This window comes from Chiloscyllium punctatum, chromosome 2 (genome assembly GCF_047496795.1).
Source record: "Chiloscyllium punctatum isolate Juve2018m chromosome 2, sChiPun1.3, whole genome shotgun sequence".
NCBI classification, from domain to species: domain Eukaryota; kingdom Metazoa; phylum Chordata; class Chondrichthyes; order Orectolobiformes; family Hemiscylliidae; genus Chiloscyllium; species Chiloscyllium punctatum.
The window spans coordinates 86303145-86320461 of record NC_092740.1 but is presented as its reverse complement, the minus strand read 5'-3'; the positions used below and the strand labels follow the sequence as shown (position 1 = coordinate 86320461).

The 17317-nt window shown below is 39.5% G+C and overlaps 1 protein-coding gene across 2 annotated transcripts in view; it reads right to left on the bottom strand.

The window, feature by feature from the left end:
• Nucleotides 1-14598, bottom strand: part of LOC140486261 (beta-1,3-galactosyl-O-glycosyl-glycoprotein beta-1,6-N-acetylglucosaminyltransferase-like) — a 110458-nt gene extending 95860 nt beyond the window's left edge. For both annotated transcript variants that reach the window (XM_072585172.1, XM_072585180.1), the window contains exon 1: nucleotides 14200-14598. The gene's annotated coding sequence lies outside the window, so the exon portion shown is untranslated. The remainder of the gene's footprint in view (nucleotides 1-14199) is intronic.
• Between the last annotated feature and the right edge of the window lie 2719 nt (nucleotides 14599-17317).

Here is a 17317-nt window from a genome sequence, read left to right as displayed (position 1 = left end):
AGGTTCTTACCAAGGTATTTGATCATGTGAGCAGAGATAGCCAATTTAATATAGAGGCCCTTACTATTTAAGTTTTATGTTTCTCATTTTTTTTAGTTTGGAATTTTGAGATAAGGTTAAGAGTTGTACTTTGAAAAATCACTTTTTTTAAAGGAGAAATGAATAAAGGCAGATGTTTGCTGTTGGGAACTGATTTAGAAAATAATGCAACGTAATTACTGATCTAAGGGCATTGTAAATAAAGTGGCACTGAGTTGTTGCTCAGTTTAGGTTGACAGCTGGTTGGCTGTTGAATTGGCGAATCAAGGCAGGAGTGATTCCTCCTGGGTTTCATCGGGAGGCAGTGTGATTTTTAAAAACATCCAGAGGCATTTGCTCAATTTGCTGGATGACTGACCCAGAATGATACCAATAATGTGGGTTCAACTCCTGCATCAGCTGAGGTTACGATGAAGGATGCTCCTTCTCAACCTCACCCAAGGCATGATGACCCTCAGGTTTAAACACCATCATCTCTTTTTCTCTTTCTCTCTCTCTCTCTCCCTCTAATGAACGAGCAGCTCTTTGATCCATTACTTTACAAGGACCAGCAATCTACCATTTGATGCTGAAATCAATATTCACACATCAAAAAAGTTGGAATTGTCGCGTCTAAGCTGAGGAAAGAAGTATGGAACAATAGCAACCTGACTGAGGAAATCAAATTTATGGATTTACCAAGCCTGCATCCTCAGTTCACTCAACACCAGTGAGCACTGGGCTAACATATATTGGTCATAGAAAAGGCTAAACAGTTTCCACAATGCTGCTTCTATTGTGTATCCTCAATACCTTTTGACAGGACTAGATTATCAGCTTAGAGATTCTGTAGTCTCCTTATTCCATAGCACACAGTCATTGCTAAGCCAGTGATGTCTGCTCTGTCAGCTATATTCATCAAATACATGATAAGCAAATGATGGAAGGGCCATGAAGGGTCTGATGAACTGGCCACTGAGTTACAATCTCCTGGAAATGGTAAGGTTCTAAAAAGGTGACAGACATTGGCACTAGCATCTCGAAGATAGTCAAGTAACAATGGTGTCCTCTGGAGGCTGACTATTTGGAAGGACATAGGAAGAGGTGAGTCAAAAGGAGGGCCCAGAGAGAATTGTTTTCAGCCCACCATCTTTCTCTGCAGCAAATGCAGCAGAAACCGCCATGCAAGAATGGGGCTAATGTATCAGCTAACCAGTTGCCAAAAGAGTGAGGAGGACGTGAAGGAAAAGGAGAGGAGACCACAGCATTGACTTATCTTTCTTGTTGAGACTGTACAATTAAATCATGAGTGACAAGAATAAGTTGAACTACAGTTCTCCATTCATCCATTCAATGCTTAACACAGCATTGACCACCCGGGCCAAAACTATTGTGTTGATAAGAATGAAAGCTGCCACTTTGGAAAGAAGAGGGGAACTGTATATGATCAAAGGAAAGGATGGCACACACTCCAGCTCACTGGAGGATGGGTCAGATACAAGTTCTGCTCTGGATGACTCAGATAAAGACTTTAAAGTTTTACAGTACAAAAGGCTGATAAATGTACATAAATAAAAAACACAACTTCCATTGGAAAATAAACAGCTTCATCAAAGGTCTCACTGCTCTCTTGGAAATCCAGACTGCTAAGTTTGTGGGTCTGGATATGAATAATGAAGATAGCTGCTTGGTAGCACACCAATCCAACATGAAGGGAATGTTGGTGAATGTAGTTCAAGTTATTGTTGTCATTCATGATTAAACTGTACAGTCCTAGCAGGAAGGATATGTCAATGCTATAACCTACTTTCACCTTTTTCAATTTCTGCCTTACTTCCCTAGCAGCCAGTTCTGTTCAGCATATTTTACTTGGTTTTCTCAGTCACATTTAATTCCTGTCTGACCAATAATCCCAATGAAATTATTTACCCAACATATTATTTTCTGGTACATAAAAGGTCTGTGAAACCACCCAGATTATCCTGAGTTTACAATGACCTGGGTTATTGGTTTATCGATCATCAAATCAGGATCTTATACCAGGATCTCCCAGAAAATCCAATACAATTGAGCAAGCCTGAGGACTTTGAAGAAGCTTAATAAGGTTAAGCATCGGCAATAGTTAAAGTATAGAGTAAAGGAAATTGTATCTCAACTCTGCATATAGCTACTGAGCACGTGCAAAAGGAAACTATGTCATAGTGATACCAGATCACAAGGAACTGGGGCCTTCTGTAATGCTCCAAGTAAGATGTCCTTTTTCATTATCATTAGTATGTAGTTATATTCAGTAAAGCATGTTGCTGTTCACACACAAGAGCGTAGATCTCACGTCACCACGGGAAGGAAATCATGAAATCAAGAAAAGTATGTAAATTATGAGAATAATAGTTATGGTTATAACAGTAGCTATAGTATGGATAAAATGAAAAACATATTCTACATAATAATATGTCTGTGTAAGTTAAAACTTTTTTTCACCATGTTGAAGCTGTTGTATTAAAGTATTTGTTGCTGTAGTCAGGGATGGGTAAAGTCCTTAACACATGGAGCTGAGGTTAAGGTAAACAAGTTTGCCTGGGTTTTGTAACCATCAGTAAAAGAATAGTGCTCTCCACTTACTTTACTGACAACTGCCTGCAGCTTCTCAATGGAGACTGGCTGCCAGCAAACATTTGATTCTGTGTGATATCATATCTAGTGGATTTGTGGCATCTGTGAGCAGAGTAATCAATAGTGTGGTTCTGCAACTAATCAAACTGAAAAATTGCCAGTGATATATACAGAGTCTAAACAAGGAAGTATGAAATATAATGTTCGATTACTTGTAAAATCATGTACAGAAAATGAAATGAAGCGGAAGAAGAAAAATAGTGATTAGAAGTAAAACCAAAACAAACAATTTTTAATTTTAACATCTTTCACATTAATTAAAATCTGAAGGAATAAGATTAAATGAAATTTTTGGAGCCACTGAAGTGGTTTGACAGCAATTAGGTTTTTTTTATCATGCCATTAAAGATTCACTTAAACCTGAATGCATTCATGCTAACCTATTCTGCTATGTATAGTAACCTCACAACCCTAACATGGATTTCAATCTTTTTGATGAGAGACCAGTGTTGCAAAGCTTTTGGAGGAATACAGCAAATTATACCACAACCTCTGCAGGTTTTCATGAGTATGTGCAAACGCCAGAACTGGCTTCCTGAATTACCAAAAAACATGCCATGACTTTATTTGGCAGATAAAATGAAATACAAGTCAACACTGATTAAATGGGGAGCTGATGTGGTCAGGTTTTAATGTGATCGATATGTTCTACTTGGGTTGGAAATGTTATTTTCTAATTGAGATGTTGATTTTGCCCTTGTCCAAAAGACAGTCCAAATATTAAATCCAACAAAAGAGTGGAATTAAGAGTGTAATGATGACCATGAAACCATTGTCAATTTTCAGAAAAAAAACACACTGGTTCACTAATGTCCTTTAGGGAAGGAAATCTGCCGTCCTTAACTGTGGATCAGGCCAGACCACCTCAAAACATTTCAAGAAACTAGCCCAGACACTAACTTTGCTAGTCGTTTAAGCAGGTGTACAGTGGATATTCAGGGAGTGATGCAGCTGGCCCAATGACTTAGTTTTAAACAAACAGAATTTATTTACAAGATTATTAAATGAAGCACAAACAAAAGAATATAGAACAACTTAACCTATCCAAAAATCTAACAGATTATCCCATTTTAATGATGCTGTTCCAAATTCCTTCAACAATTCCCATAAGCACCCCTTGGCACAAAAGGTAAGATCAAACACTGGATCTTACAGGAGAGAGAGAGGGATGGCAGAGATTCAGCATGGAGCACTTTCATCCATGTAGCTGTTTTTAGACCAGCAGTTTCAAACCAGACTAACTTTTCTCTGAACAGCCAGACTGCTAAAACCTAAAACCAAACACTACAAAACCAAACCAGAGAAATCGCCACTCCCCTTTCATTATATAAGGGTTCTTTTTAATTTGAAAGCCTTTTTCCCAAGGCAGTATCTGTTACCAAAAATCAAATTAGCCTTAAAACCCATCCAAGCCAGACCTCTTGGCAGCTCTGCCTCATACAGCATAACCTTGTTAAAGAAGCAGCATCATCACACCTGGCCTGGCCTACATGTAACTCCAGACTCACAGAATCTGGCCTTCTAGGGCAATTAGGGATGGGCAATAAATGCTGGCCTGGCCCGTGATGCCCACACCCCATGCATGAATAAAGAAGAAGTCATTTTCTAATCACAAGTAAAATGTAAAAATTGGTCATTGTAATAAAAGACTCATTCTGCGTCTGTCATTTGATAAGAGATTAAGTAGAAACATGCAATTGAATCCTGGGTTATCTTTCCAAGTATGTGTTCATTTTATGTGTTTCCCCCAGAAAGTCTTATCTTTATCTCAGTTCAATCTTCTTTGCAAATTAATATTGTCATAATGTTGGTCTTTTTTGCAATGTTATGATGCGCTTGAGTATTTTCTCCAGAGAAGGGGTAATTGACCAGGCTCCAACGAGGCTGGATTTGCAAGGTTTATTGGGCCCTTTTTGTTTACCCCTAACAGTTAATGCCTCCAGCCTAGGACGTTCATGTCTTTAAAAAAAACTGGTAAAATCAAAGGGACGTGGCCAGCTAGCTATGTAGCTAGAGTCAGAGGGTCATAGAGATGATCAGCACAGAAACAGACCCTTCAATCCAACTCGTCTATGCTGTCAGATATTCCAACCCAGTCTAGTCCCACCTGGCAGCATCCAGCCCACATCCCTCCAAACCCTTCCTATTCATATCCCCATCCAGATGCCTTTTAAATGTTACAATTGTACTAGCTTTCGCTACTTCCTCTGGCTGCTCATTCCATAGTAATACCGCTGTCTGCGTGAAAAAGTTGCCCCTTAGGTCTATTTTATATCTTTCCTCTCTCACTCTAAACCTATGCCCTCTAGTTCTGGACTCCTCCACCCCAGGGAAAAGAATTTGTCTATTTATCCTATCCATGCCCCTCATGGTATTATAAACCTCTATAAGGTCACCCTTCAGCCTCCGATGCTCTCGGGAAAACAGCCCCAGCCTATTCAACCTCTCCCTATAGCTCAAATCCTCCAACCCTGGCAACATCCTTGTAAATCTTTTCTGAACTCTTTCTAGTTTCACATCTTTCCGATAGGAAGGAGACCAGAATTGCATGCAATACTTCAAAAGTGGCCTAACAAAGTCCTATACAGCCACAACACGACCTCCCAACTCTTGTATTCAATACTCTCACCAATAAAGGAAAGAATACCACATGCCTTCTTTACTATCCTATTTACCTGCAACTCTACTTTCAAGGAGCTATGAACCAGCATTCCAAAGTCTCTTTGTTCAGCAACACTCCCGAGGACCTTACCATTAAGTGTATAAATCCTGCTAAGATTTGCTTTCCCAAAATTCAGCACCTCACAGATACCTAAATTAAACACCATCTGCCACTCCTCAGCCCATTGGCCCATCTGATCAAGATCCTATTGTAATCTGAGGTTACCTTCTTTGCTGTCCAGTACATCTGCAAACTTACTAACTATACCTCTTTTGCTCACATCCAAATTATCTACATAAATGACAAAAAGTAGGGGACCCCACTACTGATCCTTGTGGCACTCCACTGGTCACTGACCTCCAATCTGAAAAACAATCCTCCACCACCACCCTCCATCTTCTACCTTTGAGCCAGTTCTGCATCCAAATGGCTAGTTCTTCCTGTATTCCATGAGATCTAACCTTGCTCACCAGTCTTCCATGGGGAACCTTGTTGAATGCTTTACTGAAATCCATATAGATCACATCTACTGCTCTGCCCTCATCAATCCTCTTTGCTACTTCTTCAAAAAACTCAATCAAGTTTGTGAGACATGATTTCCCACGCATAAAGCCATGTTGACTATCCCTAATCAGTCTTTGCCTATCCAAATACATGTACATTCTGTCCCTCAGGATTCCCTCCAACAACTTGCCCACCACAGACATCAGGCTCACTCGTCCATAGTTCCCTGGCTTGTCCTTACCACCTTTATTAAACAGTGACACCATGTCACCCAAACTGTAGTCTCCCGGCACCTCACCTGTGACTATCAATGATACAAATATCTCAGCAAGAGGTCCAGCAATCACTTCCCTGGCTTTCTACAGAGTTCTAGGGTACTCCTGATAAGGTCTTGGGGATTTATCCACTTTTATGCATTTCAAGACATCCAGCACTTCCTCCTCTGTAATATGGACATTTTTCAAGATGTCACCATCTATTTCCCTATATTTGTATATCTTCTATATCCTTTTCCACAGTAAACACTGATGCAAAGTACTCATTTAGTATCTCCCCATCTCCTGTGGCTCCACACAAAGGTCACCTTTCTGATCTTTGAGGGGCCCTATTCTCCCCCTAGTTACCCTTTTGCCCTTAATGTATTTGTAAAAACCCTTTGGATTCTCCTTAAGTCTATTTGCCAAAGCTATCTCATATTGCCTTTTTGTCTGCCTGATTTCCCTCTTAAGTATACACCTACTGCCTTTATACTCTTCTAAGGATTCACTCGATCTATCCTGTCTATACCTGACATATGCTTCCTTATTTTTCTTAACCAAACCCTCAATTTCTCTAGTCATCCAGCATTCCCTACACTTACCAGCCTTTCCCTTCACCCTATCAGGAATATACTGTCTCTGGACTCTCGTTATCAAATTTCTGAAGGCGTCCCATTTTCCAGCAGACCCTTTATCTGCCCCCAATCAGCTTTTGAAAGTTCATGCTTTATACCGTCAAAATTAGCCTTCCTCCAATGGAGACTGCATTCCAGATCACATTCTCCAAGAAAACCTTCAACTCCCCGCGGGTCTCCTCGTCGATTAAGCCTGAGATACGCTTGACCCCGCCATGCTGAGCCAGGCGCCGGATGGCTGGTTTTGTGATTACCTGGATGTTATCATGGAGCACTTTGTGGCGCCACTTTGATCCACCTTTCCACAGACCTTTGCCTCCTTTGCCTCTTCTAGACATCACATCTCTTCACTAGCCTTCGTTTTGATTCAGTTCCATAGCAGTGTGTGTGAAAAAAGACTGCTGGGGCAGGTCCAGCCAGGCACTCTCTCTGTCTCTCTCTCTCTCTTTCAAGACTGCAAACCCTGGTTTGTTTCATTTTTACTCTCTGTGCTAAGGGATGTGTGTTTATTGGGACAGTTGCAATTATTTCCAGAATAATTAAGTCTGGATAGTCTGTCAGGTTTTTGGATAGGATAAGTTATCCAGTATTCTATTTTCTGTTCTTCGTGTTTCAATCAGTAATTTTGTAAATAAATTCTGTTTGTTTAAAATTTGGCAGTCAGATCAGCTAATTCACACCAGGAATATCCAATATACACTTACCAAAACAAATAGCAAAAGTTACGGTCTGGGATACCTGCTTAAAAATGTTTTGAGGGGTCAGGCCTGGTCCATAACAATATATATTGCAAACAAAATTGGAAATGTATTTGTTGTTAGGTAATTTACAGACAAGTTGGCCACTATATTAGAATTGTTAACATGTAATTTTCTTTTTAAAAGTGACTTTGTGGTAAAATGGTCAAAGAACTAAAATTAGGATGGTTGAGAGAAAACAAGTAAAGGACAGAATGTGCTGCTTAGATAAAAAGTGGAGGATGATTCCCCAGTCTTGTGGACGCGCATAAATAATACACCCCTCAGCATGTGTTGTTTTGTGATAAAGTCATTGATATGGAGATTCAAGATTATAGGCAATTGCAGCGAAGAAACTGCAACATTATAAATTTTAAATCTAAAATTTAATAGACACTGGTCTGAAAAAACTCAATCTTTTGCAACCTTGAAAGCTTAGCAGATTCAGACCTGGTTATTATTTGGATGCAAGACTGCTTAAGAATACCAGGTGCAATAGGTATCTAAACTATCACTCTCCATTTGTTTCCTTAAAGACTAGAATTTAACATAGAAAATGGAAATACAGCCAGCATGTTTTAATAAAAGGAAAGAACACTAAATGAAATTGCTGACAACAATAAAAGATGCAATTTTAAAGGTATCATGTCATCTCTTATGCTACTACTATAGGGAATCAGAAGCAGTTGCATTTAGTGCATCAGAGAAAGTTTGGAATACAAGATATAATAATATACCTAACATACATTTAGAAAGGCAGGATCAGGAAATTATCCTGGAAATTCAGCTCAGAGAAGACGGTTCAGGTCTGAAATAATTGCAGCATAAAGTTATTTAGAAGTTACAAAATATCATGTATATCTGACAATGGCTGCATTGACAAAAATATTGATTGGCACAGGAGCTTATTCTATGCAATTTTGATAAAATAATGGAATCTATGCAATAATTAATAAAGGCAGCACAGAAAAGAAAGAACTAAAAGAGAAAAAATATTGCTAAAGAACAAAAGAGAGTCAAGATAAGTTTAAAAATGCTCAAGTATATTTTCATCAATCTAAAAAGAATCACCATAAGTAGCAGATATAATGATTTAGATTGGTATCATCTTCTCCACACTTGTAGAGGAAGATGCATGGTTTACGTGATACACTTGTTGAACATGTGTATAAGTGTGACCCTACCTCTTAACTCAGCATCTGAAGTTTTCGTTTTCTAAATTATATCAACTATCCTCATTGCACATTCTCTGTTATTTGGATAACAGGTGAAGAAATTGCAACATTATAAATTTTAAATCTAAAATTTAATAGTCATACTAGTCTGAAATAACTCTATCTTGTGCAACTTCAAAGGCTAAATAGATTCAGACTTGCTTAGTATTTGGATGCAAAACTGCTTAAGAATACCAAGTGCAATAGGTAACTAAACTTAGGATCTTAAAAAAAGGTGGCTGATGAGACATTAAGTGTATTAATGCTATTTTACAAAATTGTCTAGCTTCTGGAAAAGTTACTTCAGACAGGAATTGAGCAAATATAAGCCCTTCTCAAGAAGGGAGACAGAAAAAGAAAATCTGGCGGCCAGTTAGTTTGACAACTGGCGAGAAGAAGATCAGTAAAGAGATATAGACCATTCAGCATGATTTTGCAAAAACTGAATCATATTAAGCTAATTTATTGGTGTTCATTAAGGACAAAGGGAAGCCTGTAAAAATGTTACACTTGAATTTTCAAAAGGCAATTGATAAGTTGCCACATCAAAGATCATTGTAAAAACTAAAAGCTCATGGTATCTGGGGCAACATTAGTTTGGATAAAATATTGCCTGGCTGGCAGAAAAGAACACTTTTTTTCTCATTCATTCATAGAATAAAGGTTTTGCTGGCTGTGCTAGAATTTATTATCTAGCTTGAGTTGCTCTTAAAAAGCTGGTAGTAAGCAGACTTCTTGAACTTCTGCAGTCTATTTGCAGTAGGAAGACCTACAACGCTGTTAGGGAGTTCCAAATTTTGATCCAGCAACACTGAAGGAACAGTGACATATTTTCAAGTCAGCATGTTGACTGGCTTAGAGGGGAACTTGCAGGGTGGTGGTGTTACCTTGTCTCAGCTGCCCTTGTCCTTCTCAACAGTAATAGCAATGGTTTAGAAAGTGCTGTTTAAGATTTAATAAGCCTTGGTGAATTTCTACAATATATCTTATAGATAGTACACACTTCTGCTATTGTGTGTCACTGGTGGAGGGATGTGAATACTTGTGGATGTGTTGCCACAAGTATGTGTTGCCTAGATGTTGTCAAGCTTCTTAGTTGTTGTTGGAGCTGCATTCATCCAGGCAAATGGACAGTCTTCCATCAGACCCCTGACATGTACTTAGTAGATCATGGACATGCTGTGTAGAATCAAGAGGTGAATTACTCACCACAGAATTCCCAAACTCTAATCTGCCATAGTACCATATTTAGCTAGTTCAGTACAATTTCTGGTCAATGATTACACAAAGTTGTTGATAATCAGAATTCAGTAATAGCAATGTCATTGAATGTCAATGAGTGAAGGTTAGGTTGTCTCTTATTGGAAGTATTCATTGCCTGGCACTTGGGTGGTGCAAATGTTACTTGCCACTTGTTAACCCAAGTCTGTATATTGCCCAGATGTTGCTGCAATATGCATAAATGGATCTTTTTCTGATTGAAAAGTGGAGTTCCATCGGATTCTGTCCTGGACCTTAGCTTTTTTTTAATATATTTCAATTATTTAGACAAGGGGAGAGCCATGGTAGTTATATTTGCACATGACATAAAGAAAGATAAGAAAGTATGTAGTAAAGAGGACATAAGTAGGTTACAGACAGACATAGACAAGATAAGTGTGTGTTTAAAAAAAATCTGACAGAAGGGGTATAGTATGGGAAAATGTGGAGAGTTTTGCTGAAATGGATGAATGGCTGAACAATTCTGAGGTGCACAGAGATCTGGGTGCTTTTGTGTTATTGGACAGTGAATAAAGTTATTTAAAAAGGGTAATGAAATGTGATCCTTTTCTATGATTAGATTACATTACTTACAGTGTGGAAACAGGCCCTTCGGCATAACAAGTCCACAATGACCCGCCGAAGTGCAACCTACTCAGACCCATTCCCCTATATTTATCCCTTCACCTAACACTATGGGCAATTCACCTAACCTGCACATGTTTGGACTGTGGGAGGAAAAAGTGAGGACTGCAGATGCTGGAGATCAGAGCTGAAAATGTGTTGCTTGAAAAGCACAGCAGGTCAGGCAACATCCAAGGAACAGGAGAATCGACGTTTCGGGCATAAGCCCTTCTTCAGGAATGGGAGGAAACCCACCCAGACACGGGGAAAATGTGCAAACTCCACTCAGTCAGTCGCCTGAGGCGGGAATTGAACCCAGGTCTGCTGGCACTGTGAGGTAGCAGTGCAAACCACTGTGCCGCCCATGATAGTCATTGAACATAAATATATGGATGTTAGGCAGTTTTGCTTCTGTTATACATGGCAGTGAGGCAACCACACCTCAAGAACTGTGGAGTTTTGATATACTTGTGTAAGGAAGGATTGAAATTTATTGGAGATAATTTAGACAAGGTTACTAGCTTGATACCTGGAATGAGTGACCTGTCTCATGAGGAAAGGTTGAACAGACTGATCTTTTTATCCATTGGAGTTTGGTGACTTGATTGAAGTACATTAGAACTCAAGTAACAGCAAAATAGTGCAGTTGTTGGAAAGAAAAACAAAAAGTGCTGGAGACACTCATCAGCAACTGTGAAGAGAGAAACAGAGTTAATATTTCACGTCCAATACGACTCCTCTTCAGAGCTCACTTATGAAGTTCTTCTTCAGGACGTCTTCAGAGTTTTCTTCAAAATTTGGTTCTGAAGTTATTTTGGGATAGAAACATTAACTTTGCTTCTCTCTTCACACATGCTACCAGATCTGCTAAGTTTCTCCAGCATTTTCTGTTTTTGTTTAAAACATTTAAGATCCTGAACAGTCTTGACAAAGTGGGCATGAAAGGAAAGTTTCCTCTTGTGAATAAGTCCAGAACTAAGGTCCTGTGTTTAAAGATTAGGTGACTTCCTTATATGACACAGATGGAGTTTTTTTTTCTTCTCAGAGGGTCATGTAATTTTATAACTCAGCCTCAGAAGGCAATGAATGTAGAACTGTTGAATATTTATAAGTCACTCACGGCAACAATTGAGTACAACATTGAGTACCACACTATATTTCAATAATTTCTCTGACAGGCAGTGGCATCTCTTTTGTGTATGTAAAGAAATTTACAGCAAATTCAGTGACTAAACATGACTCATTCTTTACCAAATCTCAAAAGAGTATCTGTATTTGCATAACCTGATGTCTGATACTTATTATGCTGATAACTAATTTTAGTATTTGATTATCTTTTCTCAAAGACCACTTTTACTATGTGTAGTAATTTCCCGGTGTCAGATTTATTATTCCTGATCCCTTCCATAAATAACTGGATATTTTCACAAGTCACTTCCTTTTATTCAAGGAGACTTTACTTCCTCTTACTATCAGCAATGGAAAGGAACAGGATTAATCATCAATTTTCATGCAATTATTAATTAATCAATACTAGAATATGATTAGCTTAAAAATACGCGGTAGACCATTTAGGACAGAGATGAGGAGAAACTTCTTCACCCAGAGAGTGGTGGCTGTATGGAATGCTCTGCCCCAGAGGGCAGTGGAGGCCCAGTCTCTGGATTCATTTAAGAAAGAGTTGGATAGAGCTCTCAAAAATAGTGGAATCAAGGGTTATGGAGATAAGGCAGGAAAAGGATACTGATTAGGAATGATCAGCCATGATCATATTGAATGGCGGTGCAGGCTCGAAGGGCTGAATGGCCTACTCCTGGACCTACTGTCTATTGTCTATTATTTGAAATAACGTGTCAGCTTTACACCAATTTTGCAAGGAAATATCACTGAGAGACTTCTGTACTCTCCGTCGGACACTACTACAGTTGTACAAACACGACAGTAAGCTTTGCTTCTCTGCCTTTTTTATCTTTAGCTGCTGGAATTATTTTATCACAATGTTTGCATATCTATCGCATGTAAATTCAAGGACTTCAAGGCTCGATAGCTAACTTTAGACCCACCATGAATTGACAGGCAAGAGGGACAAGGGTTATGGTTGGGGAAAAACTCAGCAGGTCCGGCAAGGTGAAAGGTCGACCCAAAAAAATTAACAGTGATTTCTCTCCATTCATGCTGCCAGACCTGCTGAGCTTTTCCAGCAATTTATGTTTTTTTGTTGTTTCTGATTTTCAGCATCCACAGCTCTTTCGGTCTTTATTCAGATCGTTCACAATCGTTATTTAATGGCAGGGCAGATTCTAAACGCTGAATAGCCTACTGCTGTCTTCATGGACTTGGACTTCATTCTGGTGGCTGCTGTAACCCTGAGCTTTACTGTAACCTGGACCATTATGGTTTTCTCCTAAATGCGTTTGAATTTATGACTACGATACACGCCCTACTTCGGGGAAGTGGACGAGTCCATGAGGTGTATACTTTCGGCGGGAGAGGCTAATGGGCCGAAGGGCCTCTCCGGCACTTCTACGAAATGCTTGAAAGGCAGAAGCGAATTGTGAACTATAATGCCCATCATATATATATATATATATATATAAAAACTGCGTTTGGATTTAAATTAGATCCTGGCAACTTCAATGCCCGGCTAAATATCGAGAGGATGATGCGAGCCGCGAGACCATGACAGGTAATGAAGCGTTGTCCCGTGTAAGAAATCCAACCCGTCAGCATACCCAACACGCTGGAAATGTCATCATTCCTCAAAGTCATTCACCCCCTGGAAGAACTGCTTGGAACCCAATAAAGAAATCAATAGCAGAAAATGTGACACAACTTCAGGACATCTTACACCCCATCTGCAGCAGAGGTCAGGAGTACATGGGAACAGTTAAAAGCAAACATCCACGCTTTTAATAATTGCCGATTCTACATGTATTTTCACATTGCTGTTAGCAGAAGAATTTGAATTGATTGGCTTAATATACTTTGCTTTATTATCCTGGCGTGATACTGTTGAAAGGATCTTCCTCGAATGCACTCTGCCTTTAGATTTGAAACTAGTGGATGGCATTACCAGGGTCTATTGTAAGACGGCTATTGTCCTTCGAATGTCATAACTGCTACCGACAGGCAAAGATTTTCATTCATCTTATCCATCTAGACACAGCATTTGTGTGATTCACTTCTAATAAAATTGGATTCCATTTGGTGACAAAACCCTCTTCCTTAAAACTCAGCAATTTTTCTTGCTCCACTGTTCAGGTCACCAACAGTCAATACAGTTTAGTCAAACACAACGAGCTGCTTTAACAGTATTGCAAGACATGAACTAAATATCTAGTTAATTTATATTTCCTGCAACTCTGTTCAGCAGCTCTGTGTAATAAGTCCACTTTTAAAGAAACATGTCAAAATGGAACCAATGTCAGGAAACTGCATCAAAACACGTAGAACAAAGCATGCCTGTGTATTTTGTAAGCGTTTTTACTGTGCTCCTTGGATGCAAAGCTTAAACGTACAATGAAAACTAAATTTTTCAGGGAGGATTCGGATCTCAAGTTTCGGTAGCAACACGTAAAGTTTAAAAACCGATCTGAAAGAGTAAATTTAACTTACAGTCAAATCAATGCGCAGGCAATGTTGGAGCTCCTTGCGTCTTGGCAGTCAGGTCGAGACGGCAGCAGCATGTTGTTCCTGTTGGCTTCTGTGTCAGGCTGTTGCCGAGAGCTCAGTGAAACTGCGGCTGCGAGACTGACTCACTGGGAGAAGGGAGAACACTGGCTACGACATGACCTTGCATCTGCGACTGCTCTTTTATGGTAGGGCGTGGGGATTCTTCGTCTCTCTTTGATAGGGCTCTTGTTGCAGTTGTTTCCTAACCCAAGTCGACTGTCTGTTGAATTCCCGGCTGAGTGACGGCGATCAGTCAGCGAAAACATATCCCCCTTTCTCACTTTCCAGTTCACTGTCGCTGCGGTTACCGTTGATTTCCATTGGCAGGTGTGGGCGCCCCCTACTGTCCTCAGACCCCTCACAGCAGCATCAGGAATGTAAATTGCAGTGGGAAATAAGAGAAGTTACCATAGCACAATCCCGATATCAACCGTAAAGAGGAAGTCAGTTTCCCTTGATGACGATCAGTTAGCACGACCCACCCTTGACAAGCTCACAAATTATACTATGACGCATGATTTCGCATTTTACCTGACAGTGTTTGTCAAAGAGAACAGCTAATTCAGAGCTGCACTGAAAAAAAAATCTTTTCACCTTTGATCGTGATTGCAATAGGATTTTAGCATTGGCTGGGACACGCTGTATTTGCACTTTATGATGGTGCACGGCTGACTTTGGCAGCTTTGAGAAACTGTCGTCGACTGGTAAAGACAAATGGCATTAGGACATTCTCTTCGAATTAATTCTAGCCGTTTCCTGAATTACAGTAAAACTTGGCGCGATTGGACTAGGCTGCAGTCCCAGCTCAAATCAATGAATCAATCAATTTCCGAAGTGCATGAGGAGTTCACAGCATTTCCAACAATGTACATCACGCCCCGCCTTAGACCATAGATGGCAGATTTTCAAACTCTAGCCATACAATCCAGATCAGAAAATAGTTCTCATTGTATCTATTCACTTAGTTCCCGAGCCCTTCTAAATCTTTATTTTCCATCATCCTGCTATTCAATTTAATTTTGCATGATGACATTGTTTCTGCCTTCAACACTTATTTTGGAAGTGAATTGCACAGCTCACAACTGTGGGTAAAGCTATTTCTCCTGCCGTCTTCTAATTTTCTTACATATTGTCACATGGGATTGGCTCTCCTTCTAGACTCACCAGCTATCAGAAACAGTTCGCTTGTATTTATGTGCCTCCTATCAGTTTCATCCTAAACTGACTATACCTAATCATCCTATTATTCATGCCAGTATGATGAGAAAGCTTATTTATTCCTGTTCCTACATTTAATCTCTTAGCAAGATCCATTTGATTGATGCTGGTGTAATTCATTCATCCATGGCAAATGTTAGCCCTGAAATGCATTAAGCAATTTTAATACATTTTTTAAAAAATGCATCAAATCAATCAACATAGAATTCATCAAGTATAGCTTTATGTGTTTTTGTTCAAATACCCTGTGGTTAACAAATGTTCCTTATTGTATTTTCCATGTCCATACACAGAAATGTACCTATAAATTATATAAATTTATCATTAACACTGACATGTGGGAATGTTGGCATGCAGTTTAATATCACGAAGTTGGTCATATATTATGCTGTAAATATTAGGGTCATTTTTAAGTGTCAGTTGCAATCTTTTAGAATTGAAGATGACATCTATTAGGCGATGTGTGTCATCAAATAACTAAGGAACACAACTTTGGATCCACAAGTTTCTCTGCAATAGGGGCATGTTGCTGTGTGTAGAAATGGAATTCAATGCTATAACTTGGTTTACGTTTCTTTCCTCTGCAGCTACTATTCCATCCCACAGTCCAGTCACTAAGCCACAGACAGGTTTAGGACTTGATGGATCAGAATGCTAGGATGGTCCTCCAAGTCAATGGTGTCAATGCCTCTGTGTTTTAGGATGAGCTTGAGTGTATCAGTATATTTTTCCCACTTGCTAGACTTTGTGCATAGGCCAATACAGAGCTGAAAGATAAGAATCATCTAAAGTAGTTGGTTAATCAGGAACAGGACTTTAATTGGGATAAATGCAGCTTTCATGAAGGATGGTAGTGTTTTGGATCAGACCAAACTCCCTCAAAATATATTTAGAAGATAGTCTAGACCCTAACTTTTTCTTATTTCAGTGGTAAGCATAATGTGTTGTGGATGTAGGTTTGCTCACTGAGTTGGAAGGTTCATTTCCAGATGTTTTGTCACCCTACTAGGTAACATCTTCAGTGGGCCTCATGCGAAGCATTGCTGATAAGTCCTGCTTTCTATTTATATGTTTGGGTTTCTTTGGGTTGGTGATGTTATTTCCTGTGGTGATGTCATTTTCTGGGTAAAGTCACTTCCTGTTCTTTTTCTCAGAGGTGGTTGTTGATAGAGTTCCGGTTGGAATGCCATGCTTCTAGGAATTCTCATGCGTGTCTTTGTTTGGCTTGTTCGAGGATGGATGTGTTGTCCCAGTCTAAGTGGTGTCTTTCCTCATCTGTATGTGAGGATACTAGTGAGAGAGGGTCATGTTTTTTGTGGCTAATTGGTGTTCATGTATCCTGGTGACAAATTTTCTGCCTGTTTGTCCAATGTAGTGTTTGTTACAGTCGCTGAACAGTATTTTGTAAATGACATTAGTTTTGCTTGTTGCATCCTAGAAGCATGGTATTCCAACTAAACACATTGGGTTAGACCCCCATCTAGCACCCCCTGAGAAAAAGAACACGAAGTGACTTCATCACAGGAAATGACATCACCAACCCAAAGAAACCCAAACATATAAATAGAAAGCAGGGCTTATAAGCAGTGCTTCACCTGAGGCCCACTGAAGATGTTACCTAGTAGAGTAACGAAACGTCTGGAAATGAACTTTCCAGCTCAGTGAGCAAACCTACATCCAGAACCTCAACCTTAGCTACAAATCTTCTCAAAATTCAATAGGTGTTGTCCTTTGCAAGTTAGATCCTGAGCCACATTGTCCTGCGTAAACTTTCTCCTATTTCTGAAGAATTACTCCTGGTAACCCAGTGTGGCTTCTAAGACTTTGGGTCCAGGCAGGTCCA